Source organism: Pollicipes pollicipes, unplaced genomic scaffold (genome assembly GCF_011947565.3).
Source record: "Pollicipes pollicipes isolate AB1234 unplaced genomic scaffold, Ppol_2.1 Scaffold_6686;HRSCAF=7923_pilon_pilon_pilon, whole genome shotgun sequence".
NCBI classification, from domain to species: Eukaryota; Metazoa; Arthropoda; class Thecostraca; order Pollicipedomorpha; family Pollicipedidae; genus Pollicipes; species Pollicipes pollicipes.
Window position 1 is genome coordinate 46244018 of NW_023596921.1, and position 27244 is coordinate 46271261.

Below are 27244 nucleotides of genomic sequence, written 5' to 3' on the forward strand. Positions count from 1 at the left end.
TTTCCCCTTGGCCGAACGCACCTTTAATGTTATGCTGGAATACTGCCGGTCTGAGGCAGAGTTTCTCGTGTGCAATCCCTAACCACTTTACGTTGTTTTAATGGCTCACTTCCATATGTGGACGGCTTAAGAGGAAACAAACCCACCACATCAACTGCAAAGTATTCATTGACTCTAGCGCGCTTCATCTAACGAGAAACATAATGCTACAAATCAAAGGAAAACTCTACTGAGGCCGGAGAAACGAAACCCGCTACCATCATCGCTTGAAACCTTTTTTGGCGACACCTATCTTTGTCGCATGATTGTATTGTGGTTCCCAGTCCACTGATGCAATCAGGAGTGTGGTGGGATTTCATTGCCCGCAAAGGAAAACATGACAAAAACAAGGCTAACCATTCGTGATTTCACACTCGTCAGTTTTGGCTCCGCACAATATTATTTTTAGGGGTGAACGAGAACCCGTCAACACCACATCGAAGCACTATATCGCTACCGTTCTGATACCTTTTGGGGGTCGTGGGACAACTTCACGGGCTCGATCAGGACGAATATGGCTACTACAGGACAGCGAGACACCGCACACGCTACGAGTCTTACTAGACTGGTTGGCGAATATTGTTTTCGGAAGGCCACGTCAGCCATACTGTGGGCTTCTCACTGGCCCAACTTGTCATCCCTGGACTATATGCGGTGGGGTTACCTCAAGGGACCACATCCCTGTACACAAGCTAGTGACCTTTAAGGATTTCAACACTGCCTTCATACTTGAGATGGACAGGTCACGGTCAACAAGATCGAACGCACCGATATTTGATCGAACGGAAGATTGAACATCTGTAGCAGGTTTGGATGGCTTGCAGCCAGGAGCCCATTGTATCTCGTATTCAGCATTCAGGGTTCATCAGAATTCAGGGATGTATTCCGTTGTCCCGATTTGTTGGATACGAAATCACTGATGACTGTCACTGTCGCTAATCGTGTTTTGCGACTGAATTGCCAGTCTAATGCCAAAATAGTCGTGATTGTGCGGTAAACACACGTGCCCCTGATGCGAAAAATTAACTGAAGTTTTATCTTGGCTTCCTAACCAATGCCCCACATATGGCTGTCTCCGAGGAGGTCACTAGAGGACGCCTTGTCCCGGCGTCGAGTTCCGCTTTCCCGTTATCGAGCGGGAGGAACGGTCACATTCCGATCGGAAGGATTGTGTGCGAAGTGTGTTAGTTGCAAGAAAAAATTGCGGTGGAACAATTTTGACTAACGACGTAGGCGACATCTAGAACACCAACACTATGGTGGTGTCGGGTTGATGATCTGTTGAGCATTCGCCTCCCTCTCACCGCTCACGCGGTAGCCATTGGCGAAGGAGCAGCGTGCTTGGCTTCGAGCTGTGCGCGTGCCGGGTGTGGGACTGGATGCCTCCTCTCGGATTAAAACCAGGCGTGCGATGGCCGGGAATCGAACCCGGGTCAACTGCTTGGAAGGCAGCTATGCTCACCACTATACCACCATCGCCTGCGATCATTGCAAATGCTGCATATAATGCTGCACCAGCACTTGGTTTCCCTTAAAAAGTGAAAGTGGGCCAGTGAGTGTCACGCGTAGTTATTATAGGTCTGTCTGTCATTTGACGTCCGACGAAATGACGTTTACAAGACAACCATATACTTTCCAACCACATAAAAGTACGTCCTGGTATGCAAAGCACGTCTTGAACGTCTCGGGAGGACACCGAATAGGCGTTTTGATCTCACATCAAAAATATATCCCCAAATCCTGCGTGAAAGGATGTCTGTAAGGCACTTAAAAACTTTGAAAGTGGGGTTACATTATCTTACATTATCCTTTGATGACATCCTCTTGCCATCGCATCTTAAAATTGCTCCAATTTAGAACGTTACGTTACGTTGAAGGGAATGTTCCAACTTTGAAGTCATTCAAGCAGGCATCATATATGACGAGACTCAATTCGTCAAGGTTTTGCTACTTACGCCATCGTACCTCGCACAGCATTGATTGAGGTCTAATTGACTGCCGTTATCTTTGGAAATCGTGCTCACGAACGCCAGATATGAACGACTCGACTATTTTCGTATTTCCCTTGATCGCTGCCAGTAGAGCCGGCAGGAGGAGCAACGGAGGCATGTGCATCCTCCTTAGGATCCCGAGAGGCCCGACGGGCCTTTCGGGATCTACGGCTGAAGCCTGATTTGAGGGCTTAAAGGGCCCGAAAAGCCGACCGGAGGTTGTGTTGAGGGGCCGGCCCTGCGGGCCAGGAACTTTAATGTCATCCAGAGCGTCATGTGTGCTAATCAGGGGCCCCTGAGTCGATAAGGGCCTATACGTCGGTCAGATACCACTAGTAAAGCATAGTCGGCACCGTGTCGGCATGGCCTGGTAGCCCATTGCCCAATCAGGAACAAAGCAGGAGCCAGAGATTTACATTGTTCGGGGCCCCAGCGTCTGTCAGGGGTCCCACAGTGCCTCACATGGGGTCCTGTGTTGGCAAGGAACCCGAATCATCCAGAGACGGTGTTTGGGGAGGCTTGAAGAGCCTGGAGGGCCCACCGGGACCGGCGATCAAGGGCCCGATTGGAGAGCTAAATGACACGAAGTGCTGGTCGGGTCTCATTCAGGGGCTCCAGCCTGCAGGGATGGTCCTGATGTGACAGTCAGACGGACCTTTTCGTCTATCGGGGACCCCGTATCGATATGTGCCTATGTGTCAGTCAGGCACCATCAGTAGCGTATAGTCAGCTCCGTGTCCATATGGGCCGGGGGTCAACTTCCCAATCAGGTACAAAGCCGGAGCCAGCGATTTACATTGGTCGAGGCCCTTATATCTGTCAGGGGCCCGCAGTGCCTAAAACGTTAAAACGTAGGTGCCAAAGGGCGCTGGATGGACTATCATTTACACATTTCAAAACGAACTGTCCACTTATCAGACATTCGAGAAGCATTTTGGGAACAACTGCTTGGAAGCAAGAAATGTTGAGGGTAACGTACCGAGTGCCTGCAGTTGGACCGCACAGAGCAGTACGACGAAGAATACCGGTTGGTGACAACCCATGTTGTCGCTCGCTGCAGAAGTGGACGCGGAGTGTTACGCGGCCAGGAGGGGCAGTCAGTGACCTTTACGCAGCCAGCTGCCATGCGACAGCGGCCGGGCGTAATGACGCGTCATCTTCGCGACAAGTGACCTTTGTGTTGCAGGAAGGTTGGCCGAAGTTGGCCGAACTAGATGTCAAGCTCATAGAAGTTGTGTATGCTTGTGTATGCGGCTGTATGCTCGAGAATAAAATACCTTTTTCCATTTAAAGCAAGTGAGTGCTCAAGCTGCGCATAGAAATTACTAAAAAAATTGGAAAGGCGCGGGTAATAATCTTTACCTTTGTTTCCATGGTCATTAGCAAGTTTTAGATGACATCTTGCAATTTTTAAGTTCCATTCTGTATCCTAAAATAGAACACTAATGCGCCGCAAACAGCAAGCTTCTTCAGAACGATTAGTATCTCCACCGATCGGCATGTGGACGTCTTTACAGAATGCGTAAGTCGCCATTTTTGCCACGCTCTGGGGAAAATACATTTAAATCCGCAGCTCCATTAAAATCTCCCCGTGTCTGTTATAATGGATGGGCGTGGTAAGGAAATGTTCATGCACTACCTTACACATTCCGTGCTATCTTTTAACCTTGCCTATCTCTCCTGGTTCCGCACTGATAACGCTGCGCACCCCGTACCCCGTTTACGCTGCGTTAAACGTAACATCCCTGAATGGTTTGTTAAGGCCCTAAATGAAACTCGAAACAAGTAATAGCCGTGTTTCTTGCCAGGAGAAGGGCCCAACAGCATTCGGCCATTGGGCTTTAATTCGTTTTCAAAACATATTGTCACGACTTGCAACAACACCTGAACGTAAAGTTAAGTTATCCAACACCCCCCTCTTTCCCCTGTTACACCTCCGTTACGCTACATCAACAGCCCTTCCCTCCATTCATAGCGAAGTTTATAGAGGCCCATGAAGCCAGATTTTAATCTGTGTGCACATTTATTTTGTTTCACGGAATAGCTAGAAACCTTGGACTCTGTAGTGCTCCATATGCACTTGCAAGCGTCTGGATATTTAGCATTACAAACGGTTCAAAACGACGGGTGAACAGCAGTTGCACTTGGTTCCGATGAAAACAGATACCGGGGTGGTAATGCTGGCAATATATTCTATATCCGCAATGCATTTTGAATTTTATCAAATATCTCACTAAAAAAACAAATATCGACAATTTGTTTTGAAAAACTCAACACCCGGAAGCCGCTGGCAAGTCTGAACAAACTATTTTGGCTTTTCGAGAACAGAAGCACTGTTTCCCGCCGGTGCAGTGGAAGTTCCCGGGTGTGCACACCCGATGTAAACAAACACCCGCGACACAAGTTGGTGCATGCAGAGGGCATTTTTTGTAGGCGCACGGGTCGGGGAAGGCGGGGGCGGTGCAGTTACGTCCCCCTCTGGATGCACCCGGACAGCAGAGCAGGTTGGATGCGCAGTCGTTGTCGTACTGGCAGAGGTTGACGTTGGCCTGGGACACCTGCTTCGGCGACGGACAGAAGCCGGGCTTGGGCTTGGCCCGTGGCACACATTCGACAGTGAACTGGCAGCTGGGGAAGTATTTGCGAGTCACACCTCGGCATAAAGGGTCGCGAGCCAGGGCAGGTCGCGAGCGAGATCTCCTCACCGTCACACAGACTGTGCCAGTTCCGCATCGGACCGTAGCGCACCGATCGGGAATACAGACCGGCACGGGGTAGCACGGCGCGCCGATACAGAGGACCTGCCGCAGCACGCAGGTCTGCAGACGGCGGCAGCGGACGTTCTGGCAGCTGGGGGGACGCTTCTTTACGGGAGCTGGCCACTTGACGCACACGGGGTGGTGGTCGAAGCAGAATCCATGGGAGCAACGGCGACGTAGTTCGCAACGTTAACCCTTCGGGCACAACTTCATGCAACTGGTACGTTTAGGCGCCGAGACGGGCTCTGAAAGTCGGACATGTGGTTGTTACTTTTTAAAGCAGTCAGTGCCTGGTATCTCTGCGCAATGTTCAATAGCATCGGGTGGCATTTGCGCCGCTGCTACCATTGCATTACAACGCTGGTGTGCGGCAGGAACGCCGCCGTTCCCTAACGGCGATACATATTATCAATGTATGCGAAGAACATAAATAAACACATCGATGTGTTCAAATTTAAACATGGCATGCGTCTGATTAGGCTTCATTTCGCCACGTGGCATGGCCACGTAGATATTGACGTATACATCTGAAGCGGGGCGATGATGAGAAGAACTTAGCACATGACGTGGCTTAGTGGGATCAATTGTTGCCCTAAATTTTGCTACCAATCGGGAGATCCCGTTAAGATCAATACACTGATAGCATACCAAAGCTGTGTCATCCCTAATTTGTAAACAGCAGGTGCTAAGTCCCATTGATCCCTCTATCCTGTCATGTTTTGAGGGAAGAATACACGGAAAATCAAAGTTATAATTAAAAAGGACCCCCAATACATTAGAATGGGATTCTGAGAGTGAGAAAATCCCAAAATAACAAATAAGCTTCTATGGCGACTAAAGCACTTCACTGAATGAGCTTCAGTCAGTCTTCGGTGCAGGCGTTTTGTTTCACGCAAGGTAAGGTACGAAACAAACTCCTCGACAGACAGGTAAGTTGATGCATGACAATTTTTCCCTGGAAAAAATCAGGCACGATGTATTATTTCTTCTTTTTCCAGGTAAGCCAGGTCTACGTCATCCGCGTGGTCAAAACAAGAAAGTGTATATCGTGGTTTAAAATTCAAGACACCAACTGTCACCGGGAACTTAATAATGCACCTTGCTTAAGTTGCTTTTGATGAACACTGCAATGACGCACTTACGCACTTTTAGCTAAAGCCGTTTTAGCGGAAAATATCTGGACACAACATAAACGATTGAAGTTGTGCTACCAGCATAAATGCTTAACACGGGCTTTGACGATTAAATCCCAGTAGATTCCATACATTGGGGCGTATCGCGATTAGTGACCCTTGTCATACAAATTTGTTATAGACCGTTTGTATTTTGCTATCTGTAATTTAGAGTTTACAAACTACAACTTACAACTGTTTCATAACACCAGCGCGTGTTGTAGAACCGTAGTTGTAAAACACGACGCCGTGTTTAATTTGTCAACGCCAACTGACGGTATCTCCTGATGAAATATGTGTTTTCCACTGAAAGGCATTACTTTTCGGTGCTTATTAAGATAAAATTAAAACAATCCAGCATACTGAAATACCCCTAGAAACATCACACCGATGGCAGATTTTTACCGCCTTGGACAAACCTGAAATATGCGTACCATAGCTTATATGCAGACATGCTCACCAGTACATACAAATGTGGAGGGAAACTATGGTCGCTTCAACATCATTTCATTATGAATTGACATGTATACAGGTCCAATATTCCTGTTTAGTTATACCAACGCACAACGGCGTCGGGAAGCGGTGTGATACCAACCGACGCGAGGACAGATTTTCGCGCTTTGAAAATGGCATTCGTGAACCAACATTTCACAACGGTTACAGACGTTTTGAAAACATCAGTCTCGGTGGGATAATTTGATCAAGCTAAATTCGTGCAAAGGATTTCGTTCCACAAAATGGAGCATGCAATTTTGATATGATTATCGGCAAATTCCAACGAACGATAAAAAATAGCCACATAATTTTCAAGAATGCAATAAATGTATTGGTATCCGATGTATGTAACTTCATTACGTTCAAGCAGATGACTTACCAGCCTATTACGCGGAGAAAATCATGTCACGAGGGTAGACGCGAGCTTGTAAAATTCCAGCGGAACAAAGATTAGCAAGGATCTGAAGCAAAATATTAGATATGTACCCACCACAGGGATCATGGAAAATGCGATGCTCCGCAGTCACATTGCACCAGTAAACGCCGAACGTCTAACAGTCAACACTAAACTGCGGTGTCGCGACGTTTGCACTGGGCGGTTTCAATGTTTTCACCCCGTAAGATTGTCGCACTCGTACTCACGTGCATTTGGAAGCAGACGTAAGGCGCTGTGTTCCCGAAAGCTGCTGCCAATGTTAGCGTGGAATAATCCGGCTGTGCAACGCACCTTAAATTATTGGCAAATATTACAATACAATTAATTTGTTTATTATGTATTAATTCATTGCCATACTTGCGATCAAGGCCATACAATTAGAACTTAACATAATACTTTTAGTAGTAGATGTGCATATTTATTTGATATTGTTGAGCTATTTTTGGAGACATGGCTTGTTTAGCCTGCTATGTGCTTATTAACAGTACATAACAGGTGTGCAAAAAACTTCTGGTCTCAAACCTGATTCCATCGTTGTCGAGGCCTCTTGTGACAAATCATGTGACACAAACAATGCGAGTACGAGTTCTTTATGTTGCTGGTCGCTCATTGTTCATTTGGGAACCGGTTCACGCACGTCCTTGGAGAAACTTCCAAAAATATGCTATTTTTGGGTGAGTAGCCCAACTTGAGTATCAAACGCGAAATATAAAAAGCAAGGCTGTCTTTAAATGGCGTTTTCAGTCATGTCGGATGACTTGACAGCGGTCGGATTTTGCAAAGTCATTTGGCTTCAGTTTTGTACGACACACCGTTTTCCTTTACCATCAACAGCAGTTAGACTGTCTGAGGCTGAATCGAGAGAAGTATGGGCCCTATGCCCCTTTTAGAGCTCAAGGTCATCTACAGAGCGCAGGACCGCCCAGACAGGAAAATAAGTGAATCTGTTCTTATAAAAAGTCGGCGACCAAACCTAAACATACAGGGTTCATCATGGCCAATTATTCGAGGGCGATAAGTGCCTCTATGTGTCATGTGTGCTAGCTTAAAATCGTTTACATGTGTAAGTGATGCCTGCCGCATGATGTGCGACGCCTGTTCATTTCAAATCGTTTGCATGCATAACGCGTGCGCGATATGTGATGCCTGTTTACTTCAGCTGGCTTGCATGCTCGAATGAAGCGTGGTGCGTGATGCTTACTCGGTTGAATTCGTTTTCATGTACACGCATGTCCGGGCATTTCAATTCTTACATAGGCACTATGTCTTCGTAATGTCTGGCAATGGTTCTCTGTTTAGTCCCCTGAATGTTGGCGTTCTGTAAAAACTGCGGCTTATTGTTTATTTAAAAAAGAACCTCAAGAATCGAGTAGGATCATCGGCAGGTAATTCTGAATTCAGTTCTGGTATTGTGTCGAGAAAGGCATGTTGCCGAAATATCAACCGAACTATGTCTCTATTCTCCTGGTTTTTCAGAGGAATAAGGCTAGTATACTGTCTTGTCTAGGTGGCTAATGTTCCTCACTCATGCAGTGAACAACTTGCATAAGTTAGACTGCCTACTTTCAACAGCCGCAGCTGTTAGATAACCTGACGTTTTCATAGCTTAGAACGGCACTATTCATTGAGATTAATTTGGCGAAAACATATGATGCCTGTGGTAGAGCTGGCGCAATACACGTGTTCACAACAAAATTTCCGCCTTTGGACATGGTAATGCTAAAAGAAAGAACGAAAACGCTTTATGCCCTGAATAAAGTGCTACTTAGTACAAAATATAGTATAACCTTTTTACCTTGAACTACGAACTAACTGAGTTTCAAGTTCTAAGGCAACTGGTACTTTCAATGATGGAAATATTTGTTACATATGTATCTGAGTGTGTTAGGTTTCGGAATGACGGCACTCTTCTTTGATGCCAGCCAATGATATCAAGTAATATACGATGGCAGCGACGAGAGATGAGTTACCGGTGAACGATGCAACTCGAAGAGGTGCGTGGTAGAACGAAGTTTGATGCGCTCCAAAACGCGTGACACGTAAAAAAGTTTTCACTCTCGTAGTCGCAGCAAATTGTAATCATATCCTTGCACACTGTGACGAACTACGGTGAGCGTATGGTCATCTCATCTTTAAGATGTTGTTGCCACCTCTCGCTATCTCCCTTTGGATGTAATGTATAATGGGCTGCGCCAGTCACTTCTGGAAGGAATCGTGTCATGGCCCGCGTTGGCCACGCCATCTCACGCTTTGGGAATAACAAAGGAAAGGGGACGGGTCCACATGACCGCCAAATAACCAAATTTCTGAAGACGGAGCTTCAAATGACGCAAGTATCGGTACCTTGGGCATTGAGAGAGGGGTGGGTGTCATCAACATAACAATAACACACAGTCATCAAAAACAACACAACAAAGCATGACTGATAACATAGGAAGTCCCACTCATTTATCAACATGCCCCAACACTCAAACAACTTAGTTGTTGCGCTACGTTGCCCCTTTGTGAAATATAGCTGTCCCCAAGTTGTGGGGAACATTAAATGTATGTGAATTGTGTGAAAGTATGCTACAGAGGTCTGCATATGTATTGAAACCAGTTGCTTTTTTATTCGAATCATCGTGTATGTATGATGTGTCCTTTCGATCGTGTAATACCATACCATATACGATTAAGCTGTCATACCATGTCTTATCTTCATCACACCATATCTGTTTGGTAATGTTTTTAATGGTTAAACCGAAACGTAGCTTTTGAATGACTTTTCAACAAACACACGATATTTTGTATGATTCATTTATTGATTTAATCTTTGGACTTCATCCGACACAAAAAGCTTACCAAAAACATGGAACGAATCAACAGAAAGCCTGCCAAAGTCAAGAACTCGTCAGTCTTCAATAAAATAGGCTTCAAAGACCCGTATATACACGCAAGCATATATGCATATATATATATATATATATATATATATGTATATATATATATATATGCATATATGCTTGCGTGTATATACGGGTCTATATATATATATATATATATATATATATATATATATATATATATATATATGATAGCTAGCGCCGAAACTATCATTTGAAACACAGTTTTGACCGTCGTGACTTATATAACAAACACTGGATGTAAACACGTGTCGGTCTAACGCTCCTTGATTCAGCAAGGCGTTTAACCAAGTTCTTCATAAACGTGTTCTCCGAAACCTAAAATATAGGAGAAACCGGACTCACATCTCATGGTTAGTATCCTTCATTCAAAGCAAAAGACAGAAAGTTTTGGACAGTGTCTATTCGAAAGGTATAGTAAAGTTTAGTAATGGTATAGTAAAGTTTTGGACAGTGTCTTGGCGTACCTCGAGGTAGTGTTTCAGCAGCCTCGTTGTCTCTTGTGTACGTAAATGATATTATCGAAGGATTAAACTGCGACACGCAATTACTTGATATCATTTTCTCTCAGCTATGATTACAATATTTACACATTGATTGTACTAGCCGGACGAATGCAATTTTGCGGGAAACGTTACGCTTAATAGTTGACTGGTGTGATGAAATGGCTGATGGACTTAGACGTTTCCAATTGTACCAATTAGCGAATTACAAGGAACAAATCTCTAACGGAACCACTCTTTGTCTACGATGACAGTGTGATAAAATGGATGTATAAATATGAGTATCTAGGTGGGCAAATGCTAGATAGATTTGGCAAGGATGAACATTTTAAGAACATGGTCGGGAAAAGTAACCAGATTCGCAGGTTTACTAAAAAGATATTTAGCAGGTGTTTTAGAAATGTAACAGAAATTGCTCATTAATCATAAGTCTAGCAGTGTCGTCGTACAGTTGGAATGTGCACGTTGTGACTGGGACCCCACTATCACTTATTTAATTTATGGCATAGAAATGGGTCGGAGAAGGGCGGCCAAATATATTTCAAAGAAAATGTTTCACTTTTGAAGATACTGAAGACCGTATATGACAAAGTAACCTTACTTATTACGGTCGGTAGACTTTCAAGCGGACAGGACTGTTCGAGACAGCATAATTCCTCGGTTTAGAAGATGCGCTTCTTAACACGTCATTGTTTGGTTAAGTCATTACACATTGCACAGCCAATTGGCAATCGAAAATCGTGCTCACAAACGCCAGATATAAACGACCCGAGAATTTCCTCTTCTTGGCTTTCACCGTCACATGGCTAAGGGAATGACAGGATTTGAATGGTGTTATCATGGCGTCAGCGAGGCATGTATGGTCCTGTGTGTACTTTCCGAAAAAGTCTGCACATCTTCGCGGGCGTTTAGCTCAGAAACTAGAGAAGTTTAGGTCTTAAAAGGGGCTGGGCTGTGAACTGCACCGAATGGTCTTTAAGAAAGCTATTTCACCCCAAATGCCCATGCAAATGTGGAACTCTGCCCTTCAGCAAGTATGATGAATAAAAAAGTGCGAACGATGTTTTTTTTTTAGCCGCGTTGGAGACCGCTGGAATGCAGATGAAAGCCAGCCAGGCTTTGTCAACTAACTAAATATCATCATTGACGTAGCAATGTAGACCTTGACAACATTATTGTTAGACCCAACCATGTCGCACATCGCATACACTCCCTTTAAGTTTGCATGGTGTGTAGTGTCTGGCTTTTGTATAATTAAGGCTATCGATGTTCTGTATTGCTGTAATTGCGGACCATTCTTTAACATAGCATTGATGTGCGATAGCAAATGGCGGCATTTCTGCGGTATGTAGTAGTTTGTATCTGCATCCACCGCTATGGCCTACAGCGGTGTTTGTGATGTAATAAAGGAATGATAAATACTGAGTATTGGATGTTTGTAAACCGGGCAGTGCCTACCTTATAGGGTGATTTGTTGTTTACATGCGCTATTGCAGGCACAACAATTCGTTCCGGTTGCGGATGCCCAACGGTAGCCCTGAGAGCAGTGGAAATTGGTGCATCTGTAGTTTGCCCCAGTGCGGCCGGCATCACACAGTGACGCATATTTGTGCCGATGCGATTGTCTGTTTTTCAAAATAAAATTGCACTGGTGTCTTCTAACCGCGATGGCGGGTCATCGGAGTTGAGACCCTTTATTTCCGATTTGTTTTTTGCGTCAGTTATTTTTTGTATGGTTTACTTTTCTAAAGATTTAGTCCGAACTTTTGGAATAAATTAATTTCTAAAATCGGACCCCACGCTAAGCTGTGTTTGTTACACGAGCCCTGTGCTTCATCATTTGATCGCGAAATTTCAGGTCTTCGGCAGAATTTGATGGCCAAAGTGTAACGTGTCACAATGCTCGGCGCGGCCTGCTCTGCCCTCTGGCGTAACCTGACTTTTAAGCGCGGCCGCTGACACCGGCCGCGGGCCATCCCAGTCATGACCACAAATAAAGTACCTGAAGTGGTTCCTGGTACAGCCGTGCGCAGCTGATTATTTCCAGGCGTACACTTAAGTAAGCAACTCGGTATCACTTTTTAAGGTGCCATGCCAGTTGTTCCTGAATGTAACATGGTGATGCAATCACCAGTTGCAACGAATTAAGCACATAATACGTCATGCAGGCGGTTTGCCATCCCGGGTAGGGCCCCTGAATGTACACCATTTTTGTTGAGCTGACCGCTTTGCTCGGTCCACGAGCGCCCTTGTGATGGCTTATTTGATGCTGGGAGAGTTCCAATCAGCACAGCGCGTTTAAGGCAGCCCGGAGCGGAGCGTGTTCGCACACGACAGCGCCTGCGTCCCTCAGCATCCCTATGCCCTTCAGCTTATCAGACGACTCCAGCTGCCCGATGCAGCAAAACAGCAGCAGCAGGCCAGCGATGCATCGAAGATGTTCCATGGTGTTGCCAAGCGAGAACCTGACAGCTGAGGCACAGCGGGTACGAGGCTAGTTTCTGCAGCCCGCCTGAGTGACGTTACTGACCGATGGAGCCGGTCGCTTGACAAGTTAGCAATCGGTGACCGACCTTTAAATCGATAGGTCAAGCTAAGGTCTTTGGTGGCAGCCAATGCGGAGATGGTGGCGCCCGTCGGCGAGAAACAATGGCGGTGGCGCGCTGTGCTGCGACAGAAGAGGAATCCGAGCAGGAATTGTAAGCGGCCTTCGTTGACATGTGGCAGCGGAGATAGGAGGAAAATAACTAATTGGGACTAAGGCTGGTTCTGTTTTCTTAGAAAATATCGCCTCTTCTTGCCAAAAAAATTCAACCTAAAATAAATCCTCCGCCTACCGAGCTTTACAAACAGCCCTGACACGCGACGTGAATTTCAGTGGCAACGAATTTTTAGACTCAAAATCAGCTGTTGCTTATCAGAAGTACCAGAGGATGTCGTGCTGCAAACAAGCATATTTTTTATTGTTGCGATGGTCGATTACGTTCATTGGAAAAAACAGATAGCCTTTGGTTGTTGCCGCAGTTGTCTTAAGCGTGTCATTTGTTGTTTTTGTAGCGCAATAACATTCTTACATCTATATTCAACGCAAATTTGTATCCGAGCGGTAGAAGGTGGTCAAATGCACGCAGGGAGATATAGCACCGCGTGCGAAGCTTGCGTTTTCTGACTAATTGAAGAATGTATTAAGCATCTCATTTTATGCAGTGTTGCATAAAAAGCCAACAATATTGTTATGTATGCCGGGTAGAAATAAAGTAGGTGTAGGGCAAAAATCATTGGTAAAATCCATTACTGAGACACATGTCGGATCTGAATGGAACGGTGCTGCATGGGTAGGTGCTCGGGCATTATGGTCGCTGCTCTGCCCGCCTTTGCAGGAAGTTATGTGTTGACGAATCCCGGAGTTGCTTGAACAAAGCAGTTGGAGCATGGCAGATAACCTCGTGCGAGAGAGTCAGCCCCCGCCTGGGAGAGGCTAGGGGATGGTCATGCCTCCCATCCCCCCCCGCCCCCAACAGTTCGCTTGTTTTAAGTGAATATTCAACCACGAGCATACCACAACTATTTCGACGAAAACGAGGAAATGCATACTTTAAATGTACTACTCAGTTATTATCACATTAACAAAATATTGGGTACAAAATGAGGGGGAATGACGATTGAATCGTAGTACCATGCGGCAAGGTGCCTACTCACTAACAAGGTGCCCAGCGCAAGGTAGATACCTTGTTGGTGGAGGGTAAGCTATCAGCCCGTATTGGCTAAACTTCCATGGCATATGCACCCTCTCCTCGCCCCCGCTCTGCCCGATTTATCTATCGGTTTTATTATACTGTTTGAAACCCTATGTATATAGATTCCACCGTTTGGCGCATACCTGCACGGTACCCACCTGCCACGGCGTATTCCTGGGTATCTGGTCATCCATCCACCAAGTCAGTGTTGTGGCTGTGTGACGCGCTCGCAGCTCGTGGCTCTCGAACTGCATCGCTTACACGCTCGACAAGCTGTCAGCAGTTTTAAAAGGCGCCGTGTTCCCTGCACAACCTGATGTGCGTGACGCTTCCTAGCCCGTTTACTCGTTTTAGTTTTGCTTTACCCTCCTATGTAAAATGATACCGTTTTACTACTCATTCCACCTCCTGCGTAGGAGTGGGGTGCTGTGCAGGGGCCGTAGGCGCGCCTTTGGAAAGGTCTGTGCACCGCACGCCACCGCCCTGTCCCTCAGTGTTCCCCGCCCCTTGAATTATACCGTCTGCATTTTCGCTGACGATAACGAGATGAGCTCGTGCACCTGACGTCGCGGGGCGATGGTGACCGTCTCGGAGGAAGTCCGTTGATCACGCCTCGTGCCGGCGTCGGTTCGTGCTGCGCGCGCGTCGGGCCGCCCGTCGGCCGGCACCTCGGGGCCCCCGGAGTGTTGGCTAAGCGGGAGCAACGGCCGCCTGCATGTTGGGACGTTTATGTGCGAAATATACCAGTACATAAGAAAGATGGTCATGTGACATGTTTGAATTCCGACGTGGGCGATATGAGCAAGACCAAAGACTGGGGCGATATTGAGTTGGTAGTCGGTTAATCACTCGGCTCCCTCTCACCGCTCGCGCGGTGACCATTGGCGGGTGAGAAGTGTGCTGGGCTTCGGTTTAAAACCGCGCGTGCGATGGCCGGGAATCGAACCCGGGTCAACTGCTTGGAAGGCAGCTATGCTCACCACTATACCACCATCGCTTGCAGTCGACGCAAATGCTGCATGTAACGGTCAACAGCACTTGGTTTTCTTCACGAATGGAAAGTGAGCCAGTGAGCGCCAGATGTAGTTATTACAGGCCGGTCTGTCGTCTGATGGTGTCGGAATCACCGCCCCAACGCATGGTTGTGTATGTATGTGCCGTAGATTCATGGATGGTGACAATGGATTGTCGCACGGTCCTTGACACTGCATCGCTCTCAGCAAGTCACTGCTTCGTCCCGAGTGTTGATCTTCACATTTGTTGGGTTTAGTTCAAGGTCTGGCGCCAGGACGCTTCGTAGTTTCGTGCCAGGCGTGGGGATTGTCTCAGCTCTCCCGTTGAACACACTGTTGCCATCAGAACCGGGCTGATAGCGCATTAGCACACCACGGGCTATGATGTTGAAATTGTCTACCGCATTAGGAGCGCGGTGCGGTTCTGACTGCGGATAAATGCCGTCTTTACTGTTAAAGCTTGTGGTTTGGCATTTCTGGTAGCAAAATGGACTGCTTTTGAGGCATCTATTTTGGCCATTTTCTCGTAAGAACTTTTAGCCATGTCCATAAGAAATACGTTGGCATCATCGCAAATGCTTCTGAACGGCGTCCCAAAATGACGTCGCAAGACAATCATATACCTTCTAATCACCTAAAGATCCGTCCTGGTATGGAAAGAATATATTGAATGTTCTTAAGGCAAAGGCCGTCTTCAACGTCTCGAGAGGGCGCCGAAATAACGTTTTGATATCACATGAAAAATAGGTCTTCAAATCCTGTCTCAAAAAACGTCTGGAGGGAAGTTAAAAAAAGAAAATGGCGTTATAACCTCTTGTTAAATTATTTTCATTGCGTCTTAAAATTCCTTCACTTGAGAACGTTACGTTACGGTAAAGGGTATGTTCCACAATTGAAGGTATTCAAGCAGGCATCAGGCATAAAGAAACGTACTTGTAAGCACTTGTACACTTTTGAATGGGAAATACTGCCCAAGACAATACAATTTCTTAATCAAGCAGATATCCTCCTGATTGCATTGCTGGCTACTTCATCATACTACCCTATCTTTTAATATATGTATCTGAGAACAGTCTGTGTCCACAATTCCAGATCGACACAGCATCACATAAACGGCGGCGATGGTTGTTGGATGAAGCATGGATAGTGGTCAGAGATATGTGTGCACAATTTGAAAAACTGTTGTGCGCTGTTTATTCCGTGTTGTTGCATGGTGTATCCACTAAAGTAGAGCAAACGACGCATAAGAGCTTGCGTCTGGTTTTTGAACACGGGTTGGTTCATAGCAGCGATTGTAGCGCCTTGGAATGGCGTCTGTGCTTATGCACAATGTGGGGGGCTGCGAACACTTCTTATGCCTTTGAAACATCCAGCAAATTATACTCTGTCAGTGTACACCATCAGATGATGCATGCAAGTTTAGAGCACAGGGCCTACGGTCTACTGAGATGTGGTGGGACAGTGAAGTGTCTGACACATCTTACACACTGATCTACTTGTTACTGATTACACACATTTGACACATCTTAGTGACCAGCCCTTCTAAACTACATTCTCTTCACACTCATTTGTAGTTCAAAGGTGGCATAAGAGCGCCTAAGGTCTACCTTGGTACAATCTAGATTTTATAGCCCAGGTGCTTGGATCAATGCTTGCAAACAATGATGCTAGCCAAAGAATGCTTTGTAGGAGATGACACTGACATGTCATCCTAGGCATAATATGTATAGGGTTAAAACTAGGGATAAATGGCTCAGCGCGTATCACGGTTTTAGAGTATATGCGTGTTAATGCCGACTCAACATTTTGGTAGGGCGGGCTTTTGCGGGCTGAATACCTTGCTGGCCGGGCGAGCCGGGCTATGAGCAAATATTTTGGAGAATGCTGCCTTTCCAGTGTGTGTATTTAGGATCGTGCAAGACATATATGGTGAAACTTTTACAGAAACTGGGCTTACGAAACGGAGCTAAAATGTAAGGTCCGAATGTCACCAGCGCATGTAAAAGGCTGGAATGTGGTCACTGCAAATTTAGGCGTGGTGTGTTGCAATATGTGACAGTCGTGCACAATAGTGTCACACAAACTAAGTTGTCCGATTGCTAATCCTGGAGTAGTCAAACTTGAAACCCACATACCTGTGTGCACGTCAAAGGTCAATGTCCTTTGAGCTTGACTTCAGACGTCGCACATGGTAGCATCCTCACATGATGTTGCTATATGAGGTCTAAATGCATGCAAATTTGGAAGAAATTTTGAGGCGCCGGGCAGAATTCCCCAAATTCCACTTTTGTGACCGGTGTGGCATGAATGTCGCCACCGTTACTTACCACTTTTCTAGTCACAGCTTTGTATACGCCTGGTCCATTGACTGACATACAGACCGTAAGACAGCAGTTAGACATGCAGTCAACGAAAAAAAGCAAACCCACTCCGAGAATTCCAAGAGCATTGTGTGTTGACCGGTCGGGCAAAAGACCTTGATGAAAACATGCGGCAAACCCCATACCCAAGATAATCACCAGACACAATCGTCATTTCAAGTCGGGATAAACAGCCGACAGCGGCGGTTATCCCTAACTCCGCGTGTTCGCGCGGTGACCACAAGTCACTCTAACCCATATCGTGCGTCCCTGGCCTCCGGAGCTGAGCTCACACGCCACGCCCATCGCTCACACCCTCTCCCATACATAATCCCACAAGCCGAGCAGACCGTGCAGCCGCCAGCCGTGGTATAAAATGTGAGACACCACCACGTTTGGCTATCACTTGGTCCCACACACCCTACGGCACAACATGAAGGCAAGTGTTCTTAAGGTGGAGCAGAGAACGGGTCATAAAGTTTCCACGACGTGTGTGAAGCAAGTTATTGTCTTCAATGGGTGTTGGATGGAAGTAACCAAATAAGTGTTTTCCATCATACTCAAAAGGAAAACACCTTCCTTTGCCAGATCGCTCATTGTCTACAAGTACTCCTGCGCATTAATGTCGACAGTGTGCCGTAAGGGACAGCGGTACTTTGGAAAGACAACTACGAAACAGCTGTCTTGATGCACCGTCTGCAGACGAGCTCAGGAAAATATCGCCAGCAATACTTAGCATTTCGTGCATGATGGCATGTCTGTCGTCAGTAAAGCCAACGTGTTAACACAGTACGTAACTGCGCATGTTTAACGACAGTCAGCGCTAAAAAGCATGCGGCACGCTTTCAGTTCTTCTTGGTCGCCGCTGTTCTGGCCATTGCCGCTGCCGACAACGCCCCAGGCTACAGGGCCCCGGCACACCATCAGACTAGCTACGCCCCCGCCCCGGCTCACCGCCAGCCCAGCTACGCTCCGGCCCACCAGCAGAGCTACGATCAGCCGCCCAAGTACCACTTCAACTACGACGTCCACGGCTACGGAGACTACGAGCCCCAGTTCAACGCTCAGGAGGGTCGTGATGGCTACAGCACCCAGGGCTCTTACTCTGTTGTCCTCCCCGACGGTCGTACCCAGAAGGTGACCTACAACGTCGCTGATGCCTACTCTGGCTACGTCGCTGACGTCACGTACGAGGGTGAGGCCCGCTATGACCAGGCTTACGCCCGCCCCTCATACCACCCGCAGCCCAGCTACAAGCTCGCCCACAAGCCGGCTGCGTCCCACTACTAGAAAACGAGCTCCAGCAGCCATAAAAACTGGTTAATGTAGTTATGTATTGGTCGTTACTGAATAAATCCCGCAATCTTCTCTGACATCTTTGCACCGAAAACACCAGCCCCAGTGACTTTGATCTCTACTGGATGGAATTTAACAAAACTAAACACTGAAAGTATCCATGCAAGCGATTTGACCTTGTCAGACAACTTTAATTGTCACCCTGTCCTTGATATTGCATTTTTCTCAGTAAGTCGCTATCTGCTTCTAAATCTCATCTTGACACTTAATGGGTTCAGTTCAAGGTCTGGTGCCAAACATGGGCGCGGTCTCTCTCGCTCTCATGTTTAACACGCTGTTAACATCACAGCCAGGCTCACAGTGCATTGACACAGCATGAGCTTTGCACTGAGATTCTGTACTGTATTAGGAACACGATGCGGTACTGACTGCCGATAGATACTAACGTCTTTACTATTATGGTCTTTATGGTGTGGTAACTCTGGTGGCACAAAGGAGCTCTGCGGGCATCACGTTTGGCCATTTCCTCGTAACAGCTGTTTAGTCATGACCGTAAAAAGCAGGTTCGCATCATCGTAAATGCTGCTGAAACACGGCCCAAAATGACGTCCGCACTGCATCCATATACGTTCTAACCACCTGAAGATAAGTCTTGGCAGCATGCAAAGGACGTCTTATGCGTCTGAAGAGGACGCCGGAAAGACGCTTTAAATGTCTCATAAAAAATGGGTTTTGAAATTCTGTTGCAAAAGATCTCTGGAAAGGAGCCTAAGAAACTGAAATGGCGTGATTTGCAAATAGCGTTATTTGAATTTGGTATAATATAAAATGGCGTCATTGGAAAAACTGAGCAGGCTTTGTGAAATGCAGAAAGAGTTCCTAGTGGTGGGAGGGATGTGTGGACAATTTGAAAACTGCCATATGCTGTTTATTCCGTGTTGTCGCATGGTGTATCCAGTAAAGTGCGGCAAACAACATATAAGACCCTGCGTCTAGTTCTTGAATAGGGGTTATCACAGAGCAGCGGTTGTGACGCGTTGGAATGGAATTTGTTCTTGTGCACAATGTGAGAGCGGACACTTCCTATGAACCTGACACATCCAGCATATCTTACTCTATCAGTGTACAAGCATTGGACGATGCATGCAACTTTAGAGGACAGGGTCTGTAGTCTATTGAGATGGGTTAGGACGGTGAAGCCTCTGACATGTTTTGGTGGCAAGTCATTTTAAATTTCACTATCTACCTTCTCATTTGTAGTAGGAAGCTGTCATCACAGCGCATAAGGTCTTCGTTATTACAGTACAAATGTTATAGCCCAGGTACTTGGATCATTCTTTCCTAAACAATATCATTGATGCCAGCGAAATAAGGTTTTGCAGGAGATGACACTTATATGACATTTTAGGCACGATATGGTTGGGTTCAAATTCAGGTGAAATGTCACAGCGGATATTACCATTATCAAGTATACGCGGGTTGATGTCGGCCTAACATTGCAGCAGAGCGGGCTTTTGCGGGCTGGATACCTAGCGGGCGGGAGGCGTGCCGGGCTGTGAGCTAATATTTTGGAAAAAGATGCGTCTCAATCGTGTGCATTTAGGGTCGTGCAATGTATATATGGTGAAGTTTGTATAGAAACTGGATTTGCAAAACGGAGCTAAAATGTGTGCTTCAAATATCACCATCACAGGTAAAGGGCTAAAATTAGGTTACCGGAAAGTTTGGCGTCGTAAATTCCAGTCTGTAACAGTTGTGCGCAAAAATGTAACAGAAACAAGTTGTCCGATTACTAATCCTAGGGTTATTTCAATCTTAAAACTAACATACTCGTGTGAACGTCAGAAGATTAGTGTTCTTTGGGCATGACTTCAGACGTCGCACGGGGTAACATCCTCACACGCAATTGCTTCATGACATCCAACTGCATGCGAATTTAGAAGAAATTTTGAGTGGCTGGGTTGCAAATCCTGTTTTTGTGCCCCGTTTGGCGTGGGAAAACGGCAGCGTTGCTACCTATTTCTTCTCGCCACAACCTTGTCAGCACCAGATTACATGGCTGATACTCAGGCCATAAAACAGCAATGAGACATGCAGCTAACAAAAACGTGCAAACCCGCTCAAAGAACTCCAAAAGTTGTGTGTTTTGACCTCCCGGGCAAAAGACCGTGATGAAGATGTGCCGCAAAGCACTTATCCATGGTGATTGCGAGATACAATCGCCATCTTAAGACGGGATAAACAACTAACCGTGGACGCTGTTCATAACAATGCGTGTCGCACGGTGACCACAGGTCACTCTGACCCATATCGTGCGTCTCTGGTCTCCGGAGCTGGGGTCACATGTCACACCCATCGCTCACGCCCTCTCCCATACGTCATGCCCACGAGCCGGAGTAACCAAGCGGGGAGTAACGGCCACATTCCGGTCGGAAGGAATGTGTACGCAGTGTGTTAGTTGCAAGAAAAAATTGCGGTGGGACAATTTTGACTTAACGACGTGGGCGATATCCAGAACACCGTGACTAGTGTGGTTGATAGTGCTTTAACCACGCGCTTCCCTGTCACCGCTCGCGCTGACCATCGGCGGGTGAGCAGCGTGCTGGGCTTCGAGCTGTGCGTGTGCCGGGTGTAGGACTGGACGCCTCCTCTCGGATCAAAACCAGGCGTGCGATGGCCGGGAATCGAACCCGGGTCAACTGCTTGGAAGGCAGCTATGCTCGACACTTAACCACCATCGCTTGCGATTATTGCAAATGCTACATATAATGCTGCACCAGTATTTGGTTTTCCTTAAAAAGTGAAAGTGGGGCAGTGAGTATCAGGCGTAGTTATTATAGGTCGGTCCGTCGGTCGACGTTTGACGAAATGACGTTTACAATGCAACCATATACCTTCCAATCACATGAAAGTACGTCCTGGTATGCAAAGGACGTCTTGAATGTCTCGAGAGGACGCCGAATAGGCGTTTTGATGTCACATCAAAAACAGATCCTTAAATCCCGCGTGAGAAGATGTCTGGAAGGTACCTAAATGACTCTGAAAGTGGCGTTATGTGTCTTACACTATCCTTTGATGACATCCTCTTGCTATTGCGTCTTAAAATTGCTCCAATCTAGAACGCTACGCTACGTTGGAGGGAACGGTCCAACTTTAAGACATTGAAGCAAGCGTTATATACGACGAGACTCAATGCGTCCAGGTTTTATTAATTACGTCATTGTACCTCTCACAACATTGCTTGAGAGCCAATTGACCGCCGTTGTATCTGTAAATCGTGCTCACGAACGCCAGATATAAACGGCTCGACCATCGTTTATTCCAGTTAATTTGTTTTATTCCATACCATTGTTTTATTCTAGTTTTATTCCAGTGCACGGCCATGTGCGCTAATCGGGGGCTCCTGAGTCAATAAGGACCCATATGTCGGTCAGACACCACCACTTAAGTATAGTCGGCACCGTGTCGGCATGGTCTGGAGGCCCATTCCCCAAGCAGAAACAAAGCAGGAGCCAGCGATTTACATTGTTCGGGGCCCTAGCGTCTGTCAGGGGTCCCACAGTGCCTGACGGGGGGTCCTGTGTTGGCAAGGAGCCCGAGTATGCCAGAGTCAGTATTTGAGGGGGCTTCAAAAGCCTGGAGGGCCCACCGGGACCGGCGATCAAGGGCCCGATTGATGGGCTTAATAGCACAAAGTTCTGGTCGGGTCTCATTCAGGGGCTCCAGCCTGCAGAAACGGCCCTCAAGTGACAGACGGCTCTTTGCGCCGATCGGGGACTCCGTATCGATATGGGCCTATGTGTCAGTCAGGCACCATCAGTAGCGTATAGTCAGCTCAGTGTCCATATGGGCCGGGGGTCAAATTCCCAATCAGGTACAAAGCCGGGGCCAGCGATTTACATTGGTCGGGGCCCCTGTATCTGTCAGGGGCCCGCAGTGCCTAAAAGATTGTCCTGTGTTTGCAGGGGACCCCGAGCCGACCAAGGGCAATGTTCCATGAGGTCCGAAGATGGGCCCGGGCGCCCAGCGCAACCAACGATCAAGGGATCAGTTGGAGGACATGAAGGCCTGAAGGGTTGGCTCTAGGTCATGTAGGGAATTGCGGCCCGAAGGGTCGTGACCTAAAATATCAGTCAGAGGTCCTCTACACTGCTTGAAGACCCCTGAGACAACGCTGGTGTCTCGGTCGGCCAGGGACCACGAGTACCGAACAGTCAGCTCCCTGCCAGTCAGAACTTTGGGTGCCCATTTCCCTAGCAGGGACAAGGCCAGGTCGGTGATTTGCATTGACAGGGCCTCCTGCAACAATGCTGGGCTTCTGTATCGGTCAGGGGCCCAATGCCTAACAGGGTGTGTTATGCCAGCAAGGGGCCGGTCAAGTCTTAGTTCAGTCATGGGAACAATTGGCCAACATAGACGGGGACGGGACCTCGAATGACAGACGGACCTCTTGCGTTGGACGGGGCCATCTGACAAAAGGAGAACATATTAAAGCTTATGATGAGTGTTCACGTTGAGATAATGGGAGTGTCCCGTGCCAGTCGAGTCCAGCCCAGTTCCAGCAGGAGCCCGTTAAACCGAAGCCCGAGGGCTTTCCGCGTCAGGAAGGTACCAATGTGATATGATGTATCCCTTTAAGGGCCTCCGGATCGACCAGGGGTTCCACCTCGTGTCGTCAGAATGGCAGGCGGAAGACACCCCGCGGTGGGACGGCCCTTCAGCTCCTCATCGGGAACAAAAATGTGCCCCCTAGCGCTCTACTCAGAAGACCCCTTGTCCGGAAGTAATGGGTCTCGTCAGTGTTGAAATGAGCGGGTCGACATGAGTTTAAAAACCAACATTGTCATCCCATGTTTGCCTGAGAACGTTCATTCTTTTGCAGCATCGATTAGTGGAACAACTTACGCCAAAAGGCTTGAGCCTGCGCACCCCAAATCTCGCGACAAGGACAGCGATGGCCTGGGTTGCAGTTTCCTGAAAACCAAACGGCGTTGGGCTACTGCAACACCACGCACCCCACGCGAGAATGACCGTCGTAAAATGATAGTTGCGAATGCGTTCCAAAATTAATTCGCACCGTTCAAAGAAAAGACCGGGCGTTTTTTTTATTTTGAGGTTGTTTTCAGAACAGATGAACACTTACAGCAACATGAAAAAACTGAAGATGACTTTATCAGTTCCACCACCAGATCCAGGCCAGCGCCACTGCGCGGCGCTGTAAATGCCAATGTGCTATAACACCAATCTAAGAGATCGCGCAGGTGACATATGCGCCTGGACGACCTTTTTAAAGTGCGATTTGATGTCCTAAAGCGTTCATAGGTACGTCTTTCAGATGCGTCATAATTTTCGTCCGCCTGTTCCCCACGACTTAATGTTAGCCACAGGACCGCCGCTGCTGGGCCTGCCAGGGCTGGGAGACTGCAGCGCCTGGCGTCGAGGTTTTTGTTTCTAAGATCTGCTAGCGCGCATGTTCAAAACTACGCTCATAACGAAGTTATGACGAAGCTTCATAACTCCTTCTAAGCTTCTATCGGTTTAGAAGGAGTCGACTGGACCATTGTAAAATGGGGAACACCGTCGATGCATTTCATGCAGTTGTTTAACGCATGATTTCTTCAGTTTATGGAGTATAACTTTCAGTCAGAATTCACCGCGCGGGAGCTTCTGGCTTCTGTTCAAGTTAGACATTGCAAATAAGAACATAAATGAAAAGCATGCCCTCGTTAAGAAATGTGCCATATTTGGCGATTTCCCGGTGGGGGGGGGGGGGGGGGAGAGGGGGCCTTCTCACTATCAGCGGGCTCTTTGTCAACCCTGTGCCCGCCACCCTTGCCAAGGCTCTGGCTGCGCGACTGCTGAGTGATCTTGAAATAGTTTCTCCGAAATAGGTTGCACGTCTTCGCGGGCGTACAGCTAAACAGGAGGCCTTAGATAGGGCCGTAAACTGCGTCAGATGATCTGTAATGTCTTTTCTGTTTAAGCCTCCATGAAATATGAAACACTCCCTTTAAAGTATACCAATTGCTATAAAAGGCTTATTTCATCTTATCTGATACTTGCTCCAATGTCTTCAAATGTGTAGCATTCCCTTCAAAAGGGTGTCAATAGCAATAAGCAAGCTTTTCAGCTTATCTGGCGCTTGTTTTAATGTCTCCAAACGTGGGTTATTTCCTTTAAGCCCTGTGATTTCTATTCTTGACAGGCGCGAACTTGTACGAACTATTTCGTGTTAACTATTTCAAGGTCACCTGGCATGCACGTCCCCATGGAACATTCACACGAATTCCCAGCACCTCATTGGCCGTGTAAAAGTCAAGGCCAAGAACATGCCTGATCATCGGGCTATCCGTGTCTGGTGTACGTCAGCACAATTTCTAACATCAACGCACTTCAGTTGGCCCTCAGTCAATGCAACGCATGGAGCGCAAGTTTTAAACACAGCATTGTTTTTTTGTGATTTCATTAAAGCTCTTTCGACCATTAATGACCACTTCTTGGCTATGGAATGAAGGAACATGGATAATGGTGAGGTAGGACGACGTGCACCTGGGGACCCAACCGTCGCGACTAAACCCGAACAGGGACCCATGTGTCGGGCACATGCCTGGTGCCCGGACGTGGACCCCCACCAGGGGACCCTTCAGCCCACTTGTGGCTGGCACATGCGACTTACCCCGGAGATATGAGGCATCGCGAGAATGCAGGATGAAGCGCGAGAGAATAACGCGGACGGATGTCCGAACACAAATCACGTTTGATGTTATAAAAGACAGGAATTGGTGCGGTGGTACGGGCTGCGGCAGACGTAAGACCCCGAATGAATAATTTATAGATAACGCCGTGGCTGGGTATGTGAATGCAATAAAGCGACATTAAACACAGAAAAGACGCAAACACGTGACGATATTCGGCTCCGCAAACACGATTTAACAACACATAGCCATCTCTCAGCAAGCTGAAGCGCCAGAAATGAATCAGCCCGTTGGATACAGTGGTGATTCTGACACGGCCAGTCTGGCAGCGACATAACGTTGTAAAGACGTTCCATGGCATAGCCAAACGATGACGCGTGGGGAAACATGCATGCTAAATAGCGAAATTATGTTGACCAGAGCGGCTTTTGAACACTTAAAAACAAACTGACAGTTACAAGTGAGCTAATTTTATCATATATGATGCTTGCCTCCATGCATTCAAGTGTGGAGCATTCCCTCTCAGCGATCGCATTTGCGAGTCTGCTGCTAAAAGTATGTCTAACTGCTACAATGAACCACTTAATAAAAGGACTAGAGCAAGTAGATCAACTGTTCATCATAATAATGATACTAGAGTGTACGCGGTAATTAATTTTTTATGGCGTGTGTAACGTAACTTCTATGAATGCGTATGTTTCCTGTAGACGCCATAGCCAGTGTATGTTGCGTTAATAGTTGTGTGTGTGCGTTGGCCAAGAGAACGCCATACACTTAAAACATGCTGCCAAAATTTCATGAAAAGGACTTCGCGCTGTTATGTAACAAAAGTCCACTTTTCGGCATCAAAAGGTCCAATTTGAGGCTCTTTGCCAATCGCCATCTACAAGCCACACATAACCATCCCACCGCACCCGCTGGGACACGCTGGGACCCGCCGGCCGGGTGATGTCACTCTGGGTCGAGTGGAGCGTGTTGCGTCAGCCACCCAGTAACCGCCCCGCCGGGCCTGCCGGCCGGTACCTCAGCGTCAGCCGGGTGGTGCGCGTTGCATCAGCCGCCCGGGTCGCTTATGTGCGGCTACTAGAACTGTTGCCGTTTAAGCCCAGACAGCGAGCAAACAGATCATTCAGCACATAACTTGTCTACCATCGGAATCTAATTCATGCATGCATTTTGTATTGTGGTTCAAAACTTATTTTTAAAAGTCACCCTCAGCGCCTCTTCAGCCGTCGGCTGCATCCGTTGGTTCCAGGGATCGCAAGGCGATACCACTCTCTGTGATTCGTTTAGCTTATTAGCTCCGCCCATTGCACGCTCTCGTATACGCTTCTCATTGGTTAAAAATAACGTGATATCGCATTATTGTTGTAACACGTGGTTATAACTCGTTTTTGTTTGGAGGTAGTACGTGAATATTAGACAAGCCGTTTGTTACCGGACATACTCACGCGACCGGAAGACGCAAGCTTGTTGCTGGTTGCGTGTGTACACTGTAAAGTAGAGTGAGTGTTGGTGAATGTGAACTTCTGGTAAATGGAAACTTTACACTGACAAAATTTATCTTTATCTGACTCGTGAGAATGACTGGTTCCAGCCCTTGGCTTTGAGGTGAAAGTTGATGAAATCCGGGAAAATCCATATTTTGGCGTCATTTAGTCATTCTCCCTGTTTAGTTCCTCCGCTTCCTTGCCCACAAACTCAGATTGTGCACCTAAACGCCCCTGGTTGCAAATGATCCCTGAATTCTTGACGTTTTTACAGCAACACCCTTCTAATGACGTCAGCGCACTTCCACAACAGGGTTTCCCTTCAGCTCTAGTCAGTCCGCTGACCTTGACCGCC

General features: G+C 47.1%; 2 non-coding genes across 2 annotated transcripts; both read right to left on the reverse strand.

The window, feature by feature from the left end:
- Positions 1–1446: 1446 nt before the first annotated feature.
- On the reverse strand, positions 1447–1518 carry TRNAG-UCC (transfer RNA glycine (anticodon UCC)). The gene has a single exon. It is a non-coding gene; the product is annotated as a tRNA-Gly (tRNA).
- Positions 1519–14960: 13442 nt separating this feature from the next.
- Positions 14961–15032, reverse strand: TRNAG-UCC (transfer RNA glycine (anticodon UCC)). Its single transcript has one exon. It is a non-coding gene; the product is annotated as a tRNA-Gly (tRNA).
- Positions 15033–27244: the final 12212 nt, after the last annotated feature.